Raw genomic sequence first — 20,657 nt, 5'->3', positions numbered from 1 at the left:
TAGTTATTTAATGGTTTCAGCTTAGTTTATTTGATCTAAAACTTCAGTGCACGGTTGCAGGGATCAGCTGACACAGATCCCTGGCACAGGCTGGTTAGTTATTTAATGGTTTCAGCTTAGTTTATTTGATCTAAAACTTCAGTGCACGATTGCAGGGATCAGCTGAAACAGATCGCTGGTACAGGCTGGTTAGTTATTTAATGGTTTCAGCTTAGTTTATCTAAAACTTCAGTGCACGGTTGCAGGGATCAGCTGAAACAGATCGCTGGTACAGGCTGGTTAGTTATTTAATGGTTTCAGGTTAGTTTATTTGATCTAAGACTTCAGTGCACGTTCGCAAAGATCAGCTGAAACAGATCGCTGGCACAGATCCCTTGCACAGGCTGGTTAGTTATTTAATGGTTTCAACTTAGTTTATTTTATCTAAAACTTCCGTGCACGGTCGCAGGGATCCGCTGACACAGATCGCTGGTTAGTTATTTAATGGTTTCAACTTAGTTTATTTTATCTAAAACTTCAGTGCACGGTCGCAGGGATCCGCTGACACAGATCGCTGGTTAGTTATTTAATGGTTTCAGCTTAGTTTATTTTATCTGAAACTTCAGTGCACGGTCGCAGGGATCAGCTGACACAGATCGCTGGCACAGGCTGGTTAGTTATTTAATGGTTTCAGGTTAGTTTATTTGATCTAAGACTTCAGGGCATGATCGCAAAGATCAGCTGACACAGCTCGCTGGCACAGGCTGGTTAGTTATTTCATGGTTTCAGCTTAGTTTATCTAAAACTTCAGTGCACGATTGCAGGGATCAGCTGACACAGATCGCTGGTACAGGCTGGTTAGTTATTTAATGGTTTCAACTTAGTTTATTTTATCTTAAACTTCAGTGCACGGTCGCAGGGATCCGATGACACAGATCGCTGGTTAGTTATTTAATGGTTTCAGCTTAGTTTATTTTATCTAAAACTTCAGTGCACGGTCGCAGGGATCAGCTGACACAGATCGCTGGTTAGTTATTTAATGGTTTCAGCTTTGTTTATTTGATCTAAAACTTCAGTCCACGTTCGCAGGGATCAGCTGACACAGATCGCTGGCACAGGCTGGTTAGTTATTTAATGGTTTCAGCTTAGTTTATTTGATCTAAGACTTCAGTGCACGGTTGCAGGGATCAGCTGACACAGATCGCTGGCACACGCTGGTTAGTTATTTAATGGTTTCAGCTTAGTTTATTTGATCTAAAACTTCAGTGCACGGTCGCAGGGATCAGCTGACACAGATCGCTGGTTAGTTATTTAATGGTTTCAGCTTTGTTTATTTGATCTAAAACTTCAGTCCACGTTCGCAGGGATCAGCTGACACAGATCGCTGGCACAGGCTGGTTAGTTATTTAATGGTTTCAGCTTAGTTTATTTTATCTAAAACTTCAGTGCACGGTCGCAGGGATCAGCTGACACAGATCGCTGGTTAGTTATTTAATGGTTTCAGCTTTGTTTATTTGATCTAAAACTTCAGTCCACGTTCGCAGGGATCAGCTGACACAGATCGCTGGTTAGTTATTTAATGGTTTCAGCTTAGTTTATTTGATCTAAAACTTCAGTGCACGATTGCAGGGATCAGCTGAAACAGATCGCTGGTACAGGCTGGTTAGTTATTTAATGGTTTCAGCTTAGTTTATTTTATCTAAAACTTCAGTGCACGGTTGCAGGGATCAGCTGACACAGATCGCTGGCACAGGCTGGTTAGTTATTTAATGGTTTCAGCTTAGTTTATTTGATCTAAAACTTCAGTGCACGATTGCAGGGATCAGCTGACACAGATCGCTGGTACAGGCTGGTTAGTTATTTAATGGTTTCAACTTAGTTTATTTTATCTTAAACTTCAGTGCACGGTCGCAGGGATCCGCTGACACAGATCGCTGGTTAGTTATTTAATGGTTTCAGCTTAGTTTATTTTATCTAAAACTTCAGTGCACGGTCGCAGGGATCAGCTGACACAGATCGCTGGCACAGGCTGGTTAGTTATTTAATGGTTTCAGCTTAGTTTATTTGATCTAAGACTTCAGTGCACGGTTGCAGGGATCAGCTGACACAGATCCCTGGCACAGGCTGGTTAGTTATTTAATGGTTTCAACTTAGTTTATTTTATCTAAAACTTCAGTGCACGGTCGCAGTGATCAGCTGACACAGATCGCTGGTTAGTTATTTAATGGTTTCAGCTTAGTTTATTTGATCTAAAACTTCAGTGCACGGTTGCAGGGATCAGCTGACACAGATCCCTGGCACAGGCTGGTTAGTTATTTAGTGGTTTCAGCTTAGTTTATTTGATCTAAAACTTCAGTGCACGGTTGCAGGGATCAGCTGACACAGATCCCTGGCACAGGCTGGTTAGTTATTTCGTGGTTTCAGCTTAGTTTATTTTGATCTAAGACTTCAGTGCACGTTCGCAAAGATCAGCTGAAACAGATTGCTGGCACAGGCTGGTTAGTTATTTAATGGTTTCAGCTTAGTTTATTTGATCTAAAACTTCAGTGCACGGTTGCAGGGATCAGCTGACACAGATCCCTGGCACAGGCTGGTTAGTTATTTAATGGTTTCAGCTTAGTTTATTTGATCTAAAACTTCAGTGCACGATTGCAGGGATCAGCTGAAACAGATCGCTGGTACAGGCTGGTTAGTTATTTAATGGTTTCAGCTTAGTTTATCTAAAACTTCAGTGCACGGTTGCAGGGATCAGCTGAAACAGATCGCTGGTACAGGCTGGTTAGTTATTTAATGGTTTCAGGTTAGTTTATTTGATCTAAGACTTCAGTGCACGTTCGCAAAGATCAGCTGAAACAGATCGCTGGCACAGATCCCTTGCACAGGCTGGTTAGTTATTTAATGGTTTCAACTTAGTTTATTTTATCTAAAACTTCCGTGCACGGTCGCAGGGATCCGCTGACACAGATCGCTGGTTAGTTATTTAATGGTTTCAACTTAGTTTATTTTATCTAAAACTTCAGTGCACGGTCGCAGGGATCCGCTGACACAGATCGCTGGTTAGTTATTTAATGGTTTCAGCTTAGTTTATTTTATCTGAAACTTCAGTGCACGGTCGCAGGGATCAGCTGACACAGATCGCTGGCACAGGCTGGTTAGTTATTTAATGGTTTCAGGTTAGTTTATTTGATCTAAGACTTCAGGGCATGATCGCAAAGATCAGCTGACACAGCTCGCTGGCACAGGCTGGTTAGTTATTTCATGGTTTCAGCTTAGTTTATCTAAAACTTCAGTGCACGATTGCAGGGATCAGCTGACACAGATCGCTGGTACAGGCTGGTTAGTTATTTAATGGTTTCAACTTAGTTTATTTTATCTTAAACTTCAGTGCACGGTCGCAGGGATCCGATGACACAGATCGCTGGTTAGTTATTTAATGGTTTCAGCTTAGTTTATTTTATCTAAAACTTCAGTGCACGGTCGCAGGGATCAGCTGACACAGATCGCTGGTTAGTTATTTAATGGTTTCAGCTTTGTTTATTTGATCTAAAACTTCAGTCCACGTTCGCAGGGATCAGCTGACACAGATCGCTGGCACAGGCTGGTTAGTTATTTAATGGTTTCAGCTTAGTTTATTTGATCTAAGACTTCAGTGCACGGTTGCAGGGATCAGCTGACACAGATCGCTGGCACACGCTGGTTAGTTATTTAATGGTTTCAGCTTAGTTTATTTGATCTAAAACTTCAGTGCACGGTCGCAGGGATCAGCTGACACAGATCGCTGGTTAGTTATTTAATGGTTTCAGCTTTGTTTATTTGATCTAAAACTTCAGTCCACGTTCGCAGGGATCAGCTGACACAGATCGCTGGCACAGGCTGGTTAGTTATTTAATGGTTTCAGCTTAGTTTATTTTATCTAAAACTTCAGTGCACGGTCGCAGGGATCAGCTGACACAGATCGCTGGTTAGTTATTTAATGGTTTCAGCTTTGTTTATTTGATCTAAAACTTCAGTCCACGTTCGCAGGGATCAGCTGACACAGATCGCTGGTTAGTTATTTAATGGTTTCAGCTTAGTTTATTTGATCTAAAACTTCAGTGCACGATTGCAGGGATCAGCTGAAACAGATCGCTGGTACAGGCTGGTTAGTTATTTAATGGTTTCAGCTTAGTTTATTTTATCTAAAACTTCAGTGCACGGTTGCAGGGATCAGCTGACACAGATCGCTGGCACAGGCTGGTTAGTTATTTAATGGTTTCAGCTTAGTTTATTTGATCTAAAACTTCAGTGCACGATTGCAGGGATCAGCTGACACAGATCGCTGGTACAGGCTGGTTAGTTATTTAATGGTTTCAACTTAGTTTATTTTATCTTAAACTTCAGTGCACGGTCGCAGGGATCCGCTGACACAGATCGCTGGTTAGTTATTTAATGGTTTCAGCTTAGTTTATTTTATCTAAAACTTCAGTGCACGGTCGCAGGGATCAGCTGACACAGATCGCTGGCACAGGCTGGTTAGTTATTTAATGGTTTCAGCTTAGTTTATTTGATCTAAGACTTCAGTGCACGGTTGCAGGGATCAGCTGACACAGATCCCTGGCACAGGCTGGTTAGTTATTTAATGGTTTCAACTTAGTTTATTTTATCTAAAACTTCAGTGCACGGTCGCAGTGATCAGCTGACACAGATCGCTGGTTAGTTATTTAATGGTTTCAGCTTAGTTTATTTGATCTAAAACTTCAGTGCACGGTTGCAGGGATCAGCTGACACAGATCCCTGGCACAGGCTGGTTAGTTATTTAGTGGTTTCAGCTTAGTTTATTTGATCTAAAACTTCAGTGCACGGTTGCAGGGATCAGCTGACACAGATCCCTGGCACAGGCTGGTTAGTTATTTCGTGGTTTCAGCTTAGTTTATTTTGATCTAAGACTTCAGTGCACGTTCGCAAAGATCAGCTGAAACAGATTGCTGGCACAGGCTGGTTAGTTATTTAATGGTTTCAGCTTAGTTTATTTGATCTAAAACTTCAGTGCACGGTTGCAGGGATCAGCTGACACAGATCCCTGGCACAGGCTGGTTAGTTATTTAATGGTTTCAGCTTAGTTTATTTGATCTAAAACTTCAGTGCACGATTGCAGGGATCAGCTGAAACAGATCGCTGGTACAGGCTGGTTAGTTATTTAATGGTTTCAGCTTAGTTTATCTAAAACTTCAGTGCACGGTTGCAGGGATCAGCTGAAACAGATCGCTGGTACAGGCTGGTTAGTTATTTAATGGTTTCAGGTTAGTTTATTTGATCTAAGACTTCAGTGCACGTTCGCAAAGATCAGCTGAAACAGATCGCTGGCACAGATCCCTTGCACAGGCTGGTTAGTTATTTAATGGTTTCAACTTAGTTTATTTGATCTAAAACTTCAGTGCACGATTGCAGGGATCAGCTGAAACAGATCGCTGGTACAGGCTGGTTAGTTATTTAATGGTTTCAGCTTAGTTTATCTAAAACTTCAGTGCACGGTTGCAGGGATCAGCTGACACAGATCGCTGGCACAGGCTGGTTAGTTATTTAATGGTTTCAGCTTAGTTTATTTGATCTAAGACTTCAGTGCACGGTTGCAGGGATCAGCTGACACAGATCGCTGGCACACGCTGGTTAGTTATTTAATGGTTTCAGCTTAGTTTATTTGATCTAAAACTTCAGTGCACGGTCGCAGGGATCAGCTGACACAGATCGCTGGTTAGTTATTTAATGGTTTCAGCTTTGTTTATTTGATCTAAAACTTCAGTCCACGTTCGCAGGGATCAGCTGACACAGATCGCTGGCACAGGCTGGTTAGTTATTTAATGGTTTCAGCTTAGTTTATTTTATCTAAAACTTCAGTGCACGGTCGCAGGGATCAGCTGACACAGATCGCTGGTTAGTTATTTAATGGTTTCAGCTTTGTTTATTTGATCTAAAACTTCAGTCCACGTTCGCAGGGATCAGCTGACACAGATCGCTGGTTAGTTATTTAATGGTTTCAGCTTAGTTTATTTGATCTAAAACTTCAGTGCACGATTGCAGGGATCAGCTGAAACAGATCGCTGGTACAGGCTGGTTAGTTATTTAATGGTTTCAGCTTAGTTTATTTTATCTAAAACTTCAGTGCACGGTTGCAGGGATCAGCTGACACAGATCGCTGGCACAGGCTGGTTAGTTATTTAATGGTTTCAGCTTAGTTTATTTGATCTAAAACTTCAGTGCACGATTGCAGGGATCAGCTGACACAGATCGCTGGTACAGGCTGGTTAGTTATTTAATGGTTTCAACTTAGTTTATTTTATCTTAAACTTCAGTGCACGGTCGCAGGGATCCGCTGACACAGATCGCTGGTTAGTTATTTAATGGTTTCAGCTTAGTTTATTTTATCTAAAACTTCAGTGCACGGTCGCAGGGATCAGCTGACACAGATCGCTGGCACAGGCTGGTTAGTTATTTAATGGTTTCAGCTTAGTTTATTTGATCTAAGACTTCAGTGCACGGTTGCAGGGATCAGCTGACACAGATCCCTGGCACAGGCTGGTTAGTTATTTAATGGTTTCAACTTAGTTTATTTTATCTAAAACTTCAGTGCACGGTCGCAGTGATCAGCTGACACAGATCGCTGGTTAGTTATTTAATGGTTTCAGCTTAGTTTATTTGATCTAAAACTTCAGTGCACGGTTGCAGGGATCAGCTGACACAGATCCCTGGCACAGGCTGGTTAGTTATTTAGTGGTTTCAGCTTAGTTTATTTGATCTAAAACTTCAGTGCACGGTTGCAGGGATCAGCTGACACAGATCCCTGGCACAGGCTGGTTAGTTATTTCGTGGTTTCAGCTTAGTTTATTTTGATCTAAGACTTCAGTGCACGTTCGCAAAGATCAGCTGAAACAGATTGCTGGCACAGGCTGGTTAGTTATTTAATGGTTTCAGCTTAGTTTATTTGATCTAAAACTTCAGTGCACGGTTGCAGGGATCAGCTGACACAGATCCCTGGCACAGGCTGGTTAGTTATTTAATGGTTTCAGCTTAGTTTATTTGATCTAAAACTTCAGTGCACGATTGCAGGGATCAGCTGAAACAGATCGCTGGTACAGGCTGGTTAGTTATTTAATGGTTTCAGCTTAGTTTATCTAAAACTTCAGTGCACGGTTGCAGGGATCAGCTGAAACAGATCGCTGGTACAGGCTGGTTAGTTATTTAATGGTTTCAGGTTAGTTTATTTGATCTAAGACTTCAGTGCACGTTCGCAAAGATCAGCTGAAACAGATCGCTGGCACAGATCCCTTGCACAGGCTGGTTAGTTATTTAATGGTTTCAACTTAGTTTATTTTATCTAAAACTTCCGTGCACGGTCGCAGGGATCCGCTGACGCAGATCGCTGGTTAGTTATTTAATGGTTTCAACTTAGTTTATTTTATCTAAAACTTCAGTGCACGGTCGCAGGGATCCGCTGACACAGATCGCTGGTTAGTTATTTAATGGTTTCAGCTTAGTTTATTTTATCTGAAACTTCAGTGCACGGTCGCAGGGATCAGCTGACACAGATCGCTGGCACAGGCTGGTTAGTTATTTAATGGTTTCAGGTTAGTTTATTTGATCTAAGACTTCAGGGCATGATCGCAAAGATCAGCTGACACAGCTCGCTGGCACAGGCTGGTTAGTTATTTCATGGTTTCAGCTTAGTTTATCTAAAACTTCAGTGCACGATTGCAGGGATCAGCTGACACAGATCGCTGGTACAGGCTGGTTAGTTATTTAATGGTTTCAACTTAGTTTATTTTATCTTAAACTTCAGTGCACGGTCGCAGGGATCCGATGACACAGATCGCTGGTTAGTTATTTAATGGTTTCAGCTTAGTTTATTTTATCTAAAACTTCAGTGCACGGTCGCAGGGATCAGCTGACACAGATCGCTGGTTAGTTATTTAATGGTTTCAGCTTTGTTTATTTGATCTAAAACTTCAGTCCACGTTCGCAGGGATCAGCTGACACAGATCGCTGGCACAGGCTGGTTAGTTATTTAATGGTTTCAGCTTAGTTTATTTGATCTAAGACTTCAGTGCACGGTTGCAGGGATCAGCTGACACAGATCGCTGGCACACGCTGGTTAGTTATTTAATGGTTTCAGCTTAGTTTATTTGATCTAAAACTTCAGTGCACGGTCGCAGGGATCAGCTGACACAGATCGCTGGTTAGTTATTTAATGGTTTCAGCTTTGTTTATTTGATCTAAAACTTCAGTCCACGTTCGCAGGGATCAGCTGACACAGATCGCTGGTTAGTTATTTAATGGTTTCAGCTTAGTTTATTTGATCTAAAACTTCAGTGCACGATTGCAGGGATCAGCTGAAACAGATCGCTGGTACAGGCTGGTTAGTTATTTAATGGTTTCAGCTTAGTTTATCTAAGACTTCAGTGCACGGTTGCAGGGATCAGCTGACACAGATCGCTGGCACACGCTGGTTAGTTATTTAATGGTTTCAACTTAGTTTATTTTATCTAAAACTTCAGTGCACGGTTGCAGGGATCAGCTGACACAGATCGCTGGCACACGCTGGTTAGTTATTTAATGGTTTCAACTTAGTTTATTTTATCTAAAACTTCAGTGCACGGTCGCAGTGATCAGCTGACACAGATCGCTGGTTAGTTATTTAATGGTTTCAGCTTTGTTTATTTGATCTAAAACTTCAGTCCACGTTCACAGGGATCAGCTGACACAGATCGCTGGCACAGGCTGGTTAGTTATTTAATGGTTTCAGCTTAGTTTATTTGATCTAAAACTTCAGTGCACGGTTGCAGGGATCAGCTGACACAGATCCCTGGCACAGGCTGGTTAGTTATTTCGTGGTTTCAGCTTAGTTTATTTTGATCTAAGACTTCAGTGCACGTTCGCAAAGATCAGCTGAAACAGATTGCTGGCACAGGCTGGTTAGTTATTTAATTGTTTCAGCTTAGTTTATCTAAAACTTCAGTGCACAGTTGCAGGGATCAGCTGACACAGATCCCTGGCACAGGCTGGTTAGTTATTTAATGGTTTCAGCTTAGTTTATCTAAAACTTCAGTGCACGGTTGCAGGGATCAGCTGACACAGATCGCTCGCACAGGCCGGTTAGTTATTTAATGGTTTCAACTTAGTTTATTTTCTCTAAAACGTCAGTGCACGGTCGCAGGGATCCGCTGACACAGATCGCTGGCACAGGCTGGTTAGTTATTTAATGGTTTCAGCTTAGTTTATCTAAAACTTCAGTGCACGGTTGCAGGGATCAGCTGACACAGATCGCTGGCACAGGCTGGTTAGTTATTTAATGGTTTCAGGTTAGTTTATTTGATCTAAAACTTCAGTCCACGTTCGCAGGGATCAGCTGACACAGATCGCTGGCACAGTTTGGTTAGTTATTTAATGGTTTCAGCCAAGTTTATCTAAAACTTCAGTGCATGGTTGCAGGGATCAGTTGGCACAGATCGCTGGCACAGGCTGGTTAGTTATTTAATGGTTTCAGCTTACTTTATTTTCTGTAAAACTTCAGTGCACAGTTGCAGGGATCAGCTAACACAGATCCCTGACACACGCTGGTTAGTTATTTAATGGTTTCAACTTAGTTTATTTTCTCTAAAACTTCAGTGCACAGTTGCAGGGATCAGCTGACACAGATCGCTCGCACAGGCTGGTTAGTTATTTAATGGTTTCACTTAGTTTATTTTATCTAAAACTTCAGTGCACGGTCGCAGGGATCAGCTGACACAGATCGCTGGTTAGTTATTTAATGGTTTCAGCTTTGTTTATTTGATCTAAAACTTCAGTCCACGTTCGCAGGGATCAGCTGACACAGATCGCTGGCACAGGCTGGTTAGTTATTTAATGGTTTCAGCCAAGTTTATCTAAAACTTCAGTGCACGGTTGCAGGGATCAGTTGGCACAGATCGCTGGCACAGGCTGGTTAGTTATTTAATGGTTTCAGGTTAGTTTATTTGATCTAAAACTTCAGTCCACGTTCGCAGGGATCAGCTGACACAGATCGCTGGCACAGGCTGGTTAGTTATTTAATGGTTTCAGCCAAGTTTATCTAAAACTTCAGTGCACGGTTGCAGGGATCAGTTGGCACAGATCGCTGGCACAGGCTGGTTAGTTATTTAATGGTTTCAGGTTAGTTTATTTGATCTAAGACTTCAGTGCATGGTCGCAAAGATCAGCTGACACAGATCCCTGGCACAGGCTGGTTAGTTATTTAATGGTTTCAGCTTACTTTATTTTCTGTAAAACTTCAGTGCACAGTTGCAGGGATCAGCTAACACAGATCCCTGACACACGCTGGTTAGTTATTTAATGGTTTCAACTTAGTTTATTTTCTCTAAAACTTCAGTGCACGGTCGCAGGGATCAGCTGACACAGATCGCTGGTTGGTTATTTAATGGTTTCAGCTTAGTTTATTTGATCTAAAACTTCAGTGCACGGTTGCAGGGATCAGCTGACACAGATCGCTCGCACAGGCTGGTTAGTTATTTAATGGTTTCAGGTTAGTTTATTTGATCTAATACTTCAGGGCATGGTCGCAAAGATCAGCTGACACAGATCGCTGGGACAGGCTGGTTAGTTATTTAATGGTTTCAGCTTAGTTTATTTGATCTAAAACTTCAGTGCACGGTTGCAGGGATCAGCTGACACAGATCGCTGGCACAGGCTGGATAGTTATTTAATGATTTCAGCTTAGTTTATTTGATCTAAAACTTCAGTGCACGATTGCAGGGATCAGCTGACACAGATCGCTGGCACAGGCTGGATAGTTATTTAATGGTTTCAGCTTAGTTTATTTGATCTAAAACTTCAGTGCACGGTTGCAGGGATCAGCTGACACAGATCCCTGGCACAGGCTGGTTAGTTATTTAATGGTTTCAGCTTAGTTTATTTGATCTAAAACTTCAGTGCACGATTGCAGGGATCAGCTGAAACAGATCGCTGGTACAGGCTGGTTAGTTATTTAATGGTTTCAGCTTAGTTTATCTAAAACTTCAGTGCACGGTTGCAGGGATCAGCTGAAACAGATCGCTGGTACAGGCTGGTTAGTTATTTAATGGTTTCAGGTTAGTTTATTTGATCTAAGACTTCAGTGCACGTTCGCAAAGATCAGCTGAAACAGATCGCTGGCACAGATCCCTTGCACAGGCTGGTTAGTTATTTAATGGTTTCAACTTAGTTTATTTTATCTAAAACTTCAGTGCACGGTCGCAGGGATCCGCTGACACAGATCGCTGGTTAGTTATTTAATGGTTTCAGCTTAGTTTATTTTATCTAAAACTTCAGTGCACGGTCGCAGGGATCAGCTGACACAGATCGCTGGCACAGGCTGGTTAGTTATTTAATGGTTTCAACTTAGTTTATTTGATCTAAAACTTCAGTGCACGGTTGCAGGGATCAGCTGACACAGATCGCTGGCACAGGCTGGTTAGTTATTTAATGGTTTCAGGTTAGTTTATTTGATCTAAGACTTCAGGGCATGATCGCAAAGATCAGCTGACACAGATCGCTGGCACAGGCTGGTTAGTTATTTAATGGTTTCAGCTTAGTTTATCTAAAACTTCAGTGCACGGTTGCAGGGATCAGTTGACACAGATCGCTGGCACAGGCTGGTTAGTTATTTAATGGTTTCAGCTTAGTTTATCTAAAACTTCAGTGCACGGTTGCAGGGATCAGTTGACACAGAGCGCTGGCACAGGCTGGTTGGTTATTTAATATTTTCAGCTTAGTTTATTTGATCTAAGACTTCAGTGCACGTTCGCAAAGATCAGCTGAAACAGATCGCTGGCACAGGCTGGTTAGTTATTTTTATGGTTTCAACTTAGTTTATTTTCTCTAAAAATTCAGTGCACGGTTGCAGGGATCAGTTGACACAGAGCGCTGGCACAGGCTGGTTGGTTATTTAATGGTTTCAACTTAGTTTATTTTATCTAAAACTTCAGTGCACGGTCGCAGGGATCAACTAACACAGATCCCTGACACACGCTGGTTAGTTATTTAATGGTTTCAACTTAGTTTATTTTATCTAAAACTTCAGTCCTGTCATGGTCCGCGGCCCGGCGTCCGGGGTGCTGCTGGGATGTCCACGCCCACGAGCGTGGCTGCTAACCCCACACCTGCATCCCATCCCAGGCGATCACCAGGTGGACTATTTAATCCTGCCCTACCTGCTGCTCCACGCCAGTCCGTAGTCGCCTCTCAGCGGTAACGTACGCCTGCGGAAAAGAACTCGTATGACAAACTCTCCATCGGACCTAACACTGTTTTTCTTTCCCTGTGTACCCAGATCACAACTCGGCGTGTTTTTTTGAGCCACCTGCCTGTCCACCTGTCCGCCTGAGATTCGGTTCACATTCAGCTTCGCCGTCTCGACCCCTTTTGGAGCTCCACCCCCCTCTGGTTCTCTCGGCCCGGCTATCACCGTGAGACGCACACTCCACCTTCCCTCGTATGCTGCCTTTTTTCCGCACCCCAGTAATCTGTCTCTCTTTTTGTTTTACAGCCTCTCACAGCCCCGCTCTCGGCGTTCCCTGTGCGGTCCCTCGGTTTCATCTGGTTTCACCCGTTGTTTTTCTGGCTACCCTCACGGGACACCTTTAGTTTCAATAAAAAATTACTTTCTTTATTCGCTCATTCCCTAGTGTGTGTGTTCTGCTACTGGGTCCTGCCTGCGCTCGGAACTTCGGTTCATGACAAGTCCACGTTCGCAGGAATCAGCTGACACAGATCGCTGGCACAGGCTGGTTAGTTATTTAATGGTTTCAGCTTAGTTTATTTTATCTAAAACTTCAGTGCACGGTTGCAGGGATCAGCTGACACAGATCGCTGGCACAGGCTGGTTAGTTATTTAATGGTTTCAGCTTAGTTTATTTGATCTAAAACTTCAGTGCACGATTGCAGGGATCAGCTGACACAGATCGCTGGTACAGGCTGGTTAGTTATTTAATGGTTTCAACTTAGTTTATTTTATCTTAAACTTCAGTGCACGGTCGCAGGGATCCGCTGACACAGATCGCTGGTTAGTTATTTAATGGTTTCAGCTTAGTTTATTTTATCTAAAACTTCAGTGCACGGTCGCAGGGATCAGCTGACACAGATCGCTGGCACAGGCTGGTTAGTTATTTAATGGTTTCAGCTTAGTTTATTTTATCTAAAACTTCAGTGCACGGTCGCAGGGATCAGTTGGCACAGATCGCTGGCACAGGCTGGTTAGTTATTTAATGGTTTCAGGTTAGTTTATTTGATCTAAGACTTCAGTGCATGGTCGCAAAGATCAGCTGACACAGATCCCTGGCACAGGCTGGTTAGTTATTTAATGGTTTCAGCTTAGTTAATTTTCTCTAAAACTTCAGTGCACGGTTGCAGGGATCAGCTGACACAGATCGCTGGCACAGGCTGGTTAGTTATTTAATGGTTTCAACTTTGTTTATTTGATCTAAAACTTCAGTCCACGTTCGCAGGGATCAGCTGACACAGATCGCTGGCACAGGCTGGTTAGTTATTTAATGGTTTCAGCTTAGTTTATTTTATCTAAAACTTCAGTGCACGGTTGCAGGGATCAGCTGACACAGATCGCTGGTTAGTTATTTAATGGTTTCAGCTTAGTTTATTTTATCTAAAACTTCAGTGCACGGTTGCAGGGATCAGCTGACACAGATCGCTGGCACAGGCTGGTTAGTTATTTAATGGTTTCAGCTTAGTTTATTTGATCTAAGACTTCAGTGCACGGTTGCAGGGATCAGCTGACACAGATCGCTGACACAGGCTGGTTAGTTATTTCGTGGTTTCAGCTTAGTTTATTTGATCTAAGACTTCAGTGCACGGTTGCAGGGATCAGCTGAAACAGATCGCTGGCACAGGCTGGTTAGTTATTTAATGGTTTCAGCTTAGTTTATCTAAAACTTCAGTGCACGGTTGCAGGGATCAGCTGACACAGATCGTTGGCACAGGCTGGTTAGTTATTTAATGGTTTCAGCTTAGTTTATCTAAAACTTCAGTGCACGGTTGCAGGGATCAGCTGACACAGATCCCTGGCACAGGCTGGTTAGTTATTTAATGGTTTTAACTTAGTTTATTTGATCTAAAACTTCAGTGCACGATTGCAGGGATCAGCTGAAACAGATCGCTGGTACAGGCTGGTTAGTTATTTAATGGTTTCAGCCAAGTTTATCTAAAACTTCAGTGCGCGGTTGCAGGTATCAGCTGACACAGATCCCTTGCACAGGCTGGTTAGTTATTTAATGGTTTCAACTTAGTTTATTTGATCTAAAACTTCAGTGCACGGTTGCAGGGATCAGCTGACACAGATCGCTGGCACAGGCTGGTTAGTTATTTCGTGGTTTCAGCTTAGTTTATTTTGATCTAAGACTTCAGTGCACATTCGCAAAGATCAGCTGAAACAGATCGCTGGCACAGGCTGGTTAGTTATTTAATGGTTTCAGCTTAGTTTATCTAAAACTTCAGTGCACGGTTGCAGGGATCACCTGACACAGATCCCTTGCACAGGCTGGTTAGTTATTTAATGGTTTCAACTTAGTTTATTTTATCTAAAACTTCAGTGCACGGTCGCAGGGATCCGCTGACACAGATCGCTGGCACAGGCTGGTTAGATATTTAAATGGTTTCAGGTTTGTTTATTTGATCTAAAACTTCAGTGCACGGTTGCAGGGATCAGCTGACACAGATCGCTGTCACAGGCTGGTTAGTTATTTAATGGTTTCAGCTTAGTTTATTTGATCTAAAACTTCAGTGCACGGTTGCAGGGATCAGCTGACACAGATCGCTGTCACAGGCTGGTTAGTTATTTAAATGGTTTCAGGTTAGTTTATTTGATCTAAGACTTCAGTGCATGGTCGCAAAGATCAGCTGACACAGATCTCTGGCACAGGCTGGTTAGTTATTTAATGGTTTCAGCTTAGTTTATTTGATCTAAAACTTCAGTGCACGGTCGCAGTGATCAGCTGACACAGATCTCTCTTTAGTTATTTAATGGTTTCAGCTTTGTTTATTTGATCTAAAACTTCAGTGCATGGTCGCAAAGATCAGCTGACACAGATCCCTGACACACACTGGTTAGTTATTTAATGGTTTCAACTTAGTTTATTTTCTCTAAAAATTCAGTGCACGGTTGCAGGGATCAGCTGACACAGATCGCTGGCACAGGCTGGTTAGTTATTTAGTGGTTTCAGCTTAGTTTATTTGATCTAAAACTTCAGTACACGTTCGCAGGGATCAGCTGACACAGATCTCTGGCACAGCCTGGTTGGTTATTTAATGGTTTCAGCTTAGTTTATTTGATCTAAAACTTCAGTGCACGGTTGCAGGGATCAGCTGACACAGATCGCTCGCACAGGCTGGTTGGTTATTTAATGGTTTCAGGTTAGTTTATTTGATCTAAGACTTCAGTGCACGTTCGCAAAGATCAGCTGAAACAGATCCCTTGCACAGGCTGGTTAGTTATTTAATGGTTTCAACTTAGTTTATTTTATCTTAAACTTCAGTACACGGTCGCAGGGATCCGCTGACACAGATCGCTGGTTAGTTATTTAATGGTTTCAGCTTAGTGTATTTTATCTAAAACTTCAGTACACGGTCGCAGGGATCCGCTGACACAGATCGCTGGTTAGTTATTTAATGGTTTAGGTTTGGTTTATTTAATCTAAAACTTCAGTGCACGGTTGCAGGGATCAGCTGACACAGATCGCTGGCACAGGCTGGTTAGTTATTTAATGGTTTAGGTTTGGTTTATTTGATCTAAAACTTCAGTCCACGTTCGCAGGGATCAGCTGACACAGATCGCTGGTACAGACTGGTTAGTTATTTAATGGTTTCAGCTTAGTTTATTTTATCTAAAACTTCAGTCCACGTTCGCAGGGATCAGCTGACAAAGATCGCTGGCACAGGCTGGTTAGTTATTTAATGGTTTCAGCTTAGTTTATTTGATCTAAAACTTCAGTGCATGGTCGCAAAGATCAGCTGACACAGATCCCTGACACACGCTGGTTAGTTATTTAATGGTTTCAACTTAGTTTATTTTCTGTAAAACTTCAGTGCACGGTTGCAGGGATCAGCTAACACAGATCCCTGACACACGCTGGTTAGTTATTTAATGGTTTCAACTTAGTTTATTTTCTCTAAAACTTCAGTGCACGGTCGCAGGGATCAGCTGACACAGATCGCTGGTTAGTTATTTAATGGTTTCAGCTTAGTTTATTTGATTTACAACTTCAGTCCACGTTCGCAGGGATCAGCTGACACAGATCTCTGGCACAGCCTGGTTGGTTATTTAATGGTTTCAGCTTAGTTTATTTGATCTAAAACTTCAGTGCACGGTTGCAGGGATCAGCTGACACAGATCGCTGGCACACGCTGGTTAGTTATTTAATAGTTTCAACTTAGTTTATTTGATCTAAAACTTCAGTGCACGGTTGCAGGGATCAGCTAACACAGATCGCTGGCACACGCTGGTTAGTTATTTAATGGTTTCAACTTAGTTTATTTTCTCTAAAACTTCAGTGCACGGTTGCAGGGATCAGCTGACACAGATCGCTCGCACAGGCTGGTTGGTTATTTAATGGTTTCAGCTTAGTTTATTTGATCTATGACTTCAGTCCACGTTCGCAGGGATCAGCTGACACAGATCCCTGGCACAGCCTGGTTGGTTATTTAATGGTTTCAGCTTAGTTTATTTTCTCTAAAAATTCAGTGCACGGTTGCAGGGATCAGTTGACACAGAGCGCTGGCACAGGCTGGTTAGTTATTTAATGGTTTCAGCTTAGTTTATTTTATCTAAAACTTCAGTGCACGGTCGCAGGGATCCGCTGACACAGATCGCTGGCACAGGCTGGTTAGTTATTTAATGGTTTCAGCTTAGTTTATTTGATCTATGACTTCAGTCCACGTTCGCAGGGATCAGCTGACACAGATCCCTGGCACAGCCTGGTTGGTTATTTAATGGTTTCAGCTTAGTTTATTTTCTCTAAAAATTCAGTGCACGGTTGCAGGGATCAGTTGACACAGAGCGCTGGCACAGGCTGGTTAGTTATTTAATGGTTTCAGCTTAGTTTATTTTATCTAAAACTTCAGTGCACGGTCGCAGGGATCCGCTGACACAGATCGCTGGCACAGGCTGGTTAGTTATTTAATGGTTTCAGCTTAGTTTATTTGATCTAAAACTTCAGTGCACGGTCGCAGGGATCAACTAACACAGATCCCTGACACACGCTGGTTAGTTATTTAATGGTTTCAACCTAGTTAATTTTATCTAAAACTTCAGTGCACGTTTGCAAGGATCAGCTGACAAAGATCGCTGGCACAGGCTGGTTAGTTATTCAATGGTTTCAGCTTAGTTTATTTGATCTAAAACTTCAGTGCACGGTTGCAGGGATCAGCTGACACAGATCGCTGGCACAGGCTGGTTAGTTATTTAATGGTTTCAGCTTAGTTTATTTTGATCTAAGACTTCAGTCCACGTTCGCAGGGATCAGCTGAAACAGATCGCTGGCACAGGCTGGTCAGTTATTTAATGGATTCAACTTAGTTTTTTTGATCTAAAACTTCAGTGCACGTTCGCAGGGATCAGCTGACACAGATCGCTGGCACAGGCTGGTTAGTTATTTAATAGTTTCAACTTAGTTTATTTGATCTAAAACTTCAGTGCACGGTTGCAGGGATCAGCTGACACAGATCGCTGGCACAGGCTGGTTAGTTATTTAATAGTTTCAACTTAGTTTATTTGATCTAAAACTTCAGTGCACGGTTGCAGGGATCAGCTGACACAGATCGCTGGCACAGGCTGGTTAGTTATTTAATGGTTTCAGCTTAGTTTATCTAAAACTTCAGTGCACGGTTGCAGGGATCAGCTGACACAGATCGCTGGCACAGGCTGGTTAGTTATTTAATGGTTTCAACTTAGTTTATTTGATCTAAAACTTCAGTGCACGGTTGCAGGGATCAGCTGACACAGATCGCTGGCACAGGCTGGTTAGTTATTTAATAGTTTCAACTTAGTTTATTTGATCTAAAACTTCAGTGCACGGTTGCAGGGATCAGCTGACACAGATCGCTGGCACAGGCTGGTTAGTTATTTAATGGTTTCAGCTTAGTTTATCTAATACTTCAGTGCACGGTTGCAGGAATCAGCTGACACAGATCGCTGGCACATGCTGGTTAGTTATTTAATGGTTTAGGTTTGGTTTATTTAATCTAAAACTTCAGTGCACGGTTGCAGGGATCAGCTGACACAGATCGCTGGCACAGGCTGGTTAGTTATTTAATGGTTTAGGTTTGGTTTATTTGATCTAAAACTTCAGTCCACGTTCGCAGGGATCAGCTGACACAGATCGCTGGTACAGACTGGTTAGTTATTTAATGGTTTCAGCTTAGTTTATTTTATCTAAAACTTCAGTCCACGTTCGCAGGGATCAGCTGACAAAGATCGCTGGCACAGGCTGGTTAGTTATTTAATGGTTTCAGCTTAGTTTATTTGATCTAAAACTTCAGTGCATGGTCGCAAAGATCAGCTGACACAGATCCCTGACACACGCTGGTTAGTTATTTAATGGTTTCAACTTAGTTTATTTTCTGTAAAACTTCAGTGCACGGTTGCAGGGATCAGCTAACACAGATCCCTGACACACGCTGGTTAGTTATTTAATGGTTTCAACTTAGTTTATTTTCTCTAAAACTTCAGTGCACGGTCGCAGGGATCAGCTGACACAGATCGCTGGTTAGTTATTTAATGGTTTCAGCTTAGTTTATTTGATTTACAACTTCAGTCCACGTTCGCAGGGATCAGCTGACACAGATCTCTGGCACAGCCTGGTTGGTTATTTAATGGTTTCAGCTTAGTTTATTTGATCTAAAACTTCAGTGCATGGTTGCAGGGATCAGCTGACACAGATCGCTGGCACAGGCTGGTTAGTTATTTAATAGTTTCAACTTAGTTTATTTGATCTAAAACTTCAGTGCACGGTTGCAGGAATCAGCTGACACAGATCGCTGGCACATGCTGGTTAGTTATTTAATGGTTTCAGCTTAGTTTATTTTATCTAAAACTTCAGTGCACGGTTGCAGGGATCAGCTGACACAGATCGCTGGCACAGGCTGGTTAGTTATTTAATGGTTTAGGTTTGGTTTATTTAATCTAAAACTTCAGTGCACGGTTGCAGGGATCAGCTGACACAGATTGCTGGCACAGGCTGGTTAGTTATTTTGTGGTTTCAGCTTAGTTTATTTTGATCTAAGACTTCAGTCCACGTTCGCAGGGATCAGCTGAAACAGATCGCTGTCACAGGCTGGTCAGTTATTTAATGGTTTCAGCTTAGTTTATCTAAGACTTCAGTGCACGGTTGCAGGGATCAGCTGACACAGATCGCTGGCACAGGCTGGTTAGTTATTTAATGGTTTCAACTTAGTTTATTTGATCTAAAACTTCAGTGCACGGTTGCAGGGATCAGCTGACACAGATCGCTGGCACAGGCTGGTTAGTTATTTAATAGTTTCAACTTAGTTTATTTGATCTAAAACTTCAGTGCACGGTTGCAGGGATCAGCTGACACAGATCGCTGGCACAGGCTGGTTAGTTATTTAATGGTTTCAGCTTAGTTTATCTAAAACTTCAGTGCACGGTTGCAGGGATCAGCTGACACAGATCGCTGGTACAGGCTGGTTAGTTATTTAATGGTTTCAGCCAAGTTTATCTAAAACTTCAGTGCACGGTTGCAGGGATCAGATGACAAAGATAGCTGGCACAGGCTGGTTAGTTATTTAATGGTTTAGGTTTGGTTTATTTAATCTAAAACTTCAGTGCACGGTTGCAGGGATCAGCTGACACAGATCGCTGGCACAGGCTGGTTAGTTATTTAATGGTTTAGGTTTGGTTTATTTGATCTAAAACTTCAGTCCACGTTCGCAGGGATCAGCTGACACAGATCGCTGGTACAGACTGGTTAGTTATTTAATGGTTTCAGCTTAGTTTATTTTATCTAAAACTTCAGTCCACGTTCGCAGGGATCAGCTGACAAAGATCGCTGGCACAGGCTGGTTAGTTATTTAATGGTTTCAGCTTAGTTTATTTGATCTAAAAGTTCAGTGCATGGTCGCAAAGATCAGCTGACACAGATCCCTGGCACAGGCTGGTTAGTTATTTAATGGTTTCAGCTTACTTTATTTTCTGTAAAACTTCAGTGCACAGTTGCAGGGATCAGCTAACACAGATCCCTGACACACGCTGGTTAGTTATTTAATGGTTTCAACTTAGTTTATTTTCTCTAAAACTTCAGTGCACGGTCGCAGGGATCAGCTGACACAGATCGCTGGCACAGGCTGGTTAGTTATTTAATAGTTTCAACTTAGTTTATTTGATCTAAAACTTCAGTGCACGGTCGCAGGGATCAGCTGACACAGATCGCTGGCACAGGCTGGTTAGTTATTTAATGGTTTCAGCTTAGTTTATTTGATCTAAAACTTCAGTGCACGGTTGCAGGGATCAGCTGACACAGATCGCTGTCACAGGCTGGTTAGTTATTTAAATGGTTTCAACTTAGTTTATCATAAAAAACTTCAGTGCACGGTTGCAGGAATCAGCTGAAACAGATCGCTGGCACAGGCTGGTTAGTTATTTAATGGTTTCAGCTTAGTTTATCTAA

The 20,657-nt window shown here is 42.3% G+C and overlaps 1 long non-coding RNA gene across 1 annotated transcript; it reads left to right on the top strand.

Moving 5' to 3' along the window:
• Positions 1-12,054: 12,054 nt before the first annotated feature.
• LOC147336261 (uncharacterized) lies at positions 12,055-12,681 on the top strand. The gene is made up of 3 exons (XR_015128263.1): positions 12,055-12,213; positions 12,296-12,431; positions 12,512-12,681. It is a non-coding gene; the product is annotated as an uncharacterized LOC147336261 (long non-coding RNA).
• Positions 12,682-20,657: the final 7,976 nt, after the last annotated feature.

Source organism: Aulonocara sp. 'chitande type north' Nkhata Bay, linkage group LG3 (assembly GCF_057382095.1).
Source record: "Aulonocara sp. 'chitande type north' Nkhata Bay isolate Kocher_YH1m ecotype deep benthic linkage group LG3, A_spYH_male_GT1.1, whole genome shotgun sequence".
In the NCBI taxonomy this organism is placed as follows: domain Eukaryota; kingdom Metazoa; phylum Chordata; class Actinopteri; order Cichliformes; family Cichlidae; genus Aulonocara; species Aulonocara sp. 'chitande type north' Nkhata Bay.
This window is presented reverse-complemented; position numbering and strand designations above follow the sequence as displayed.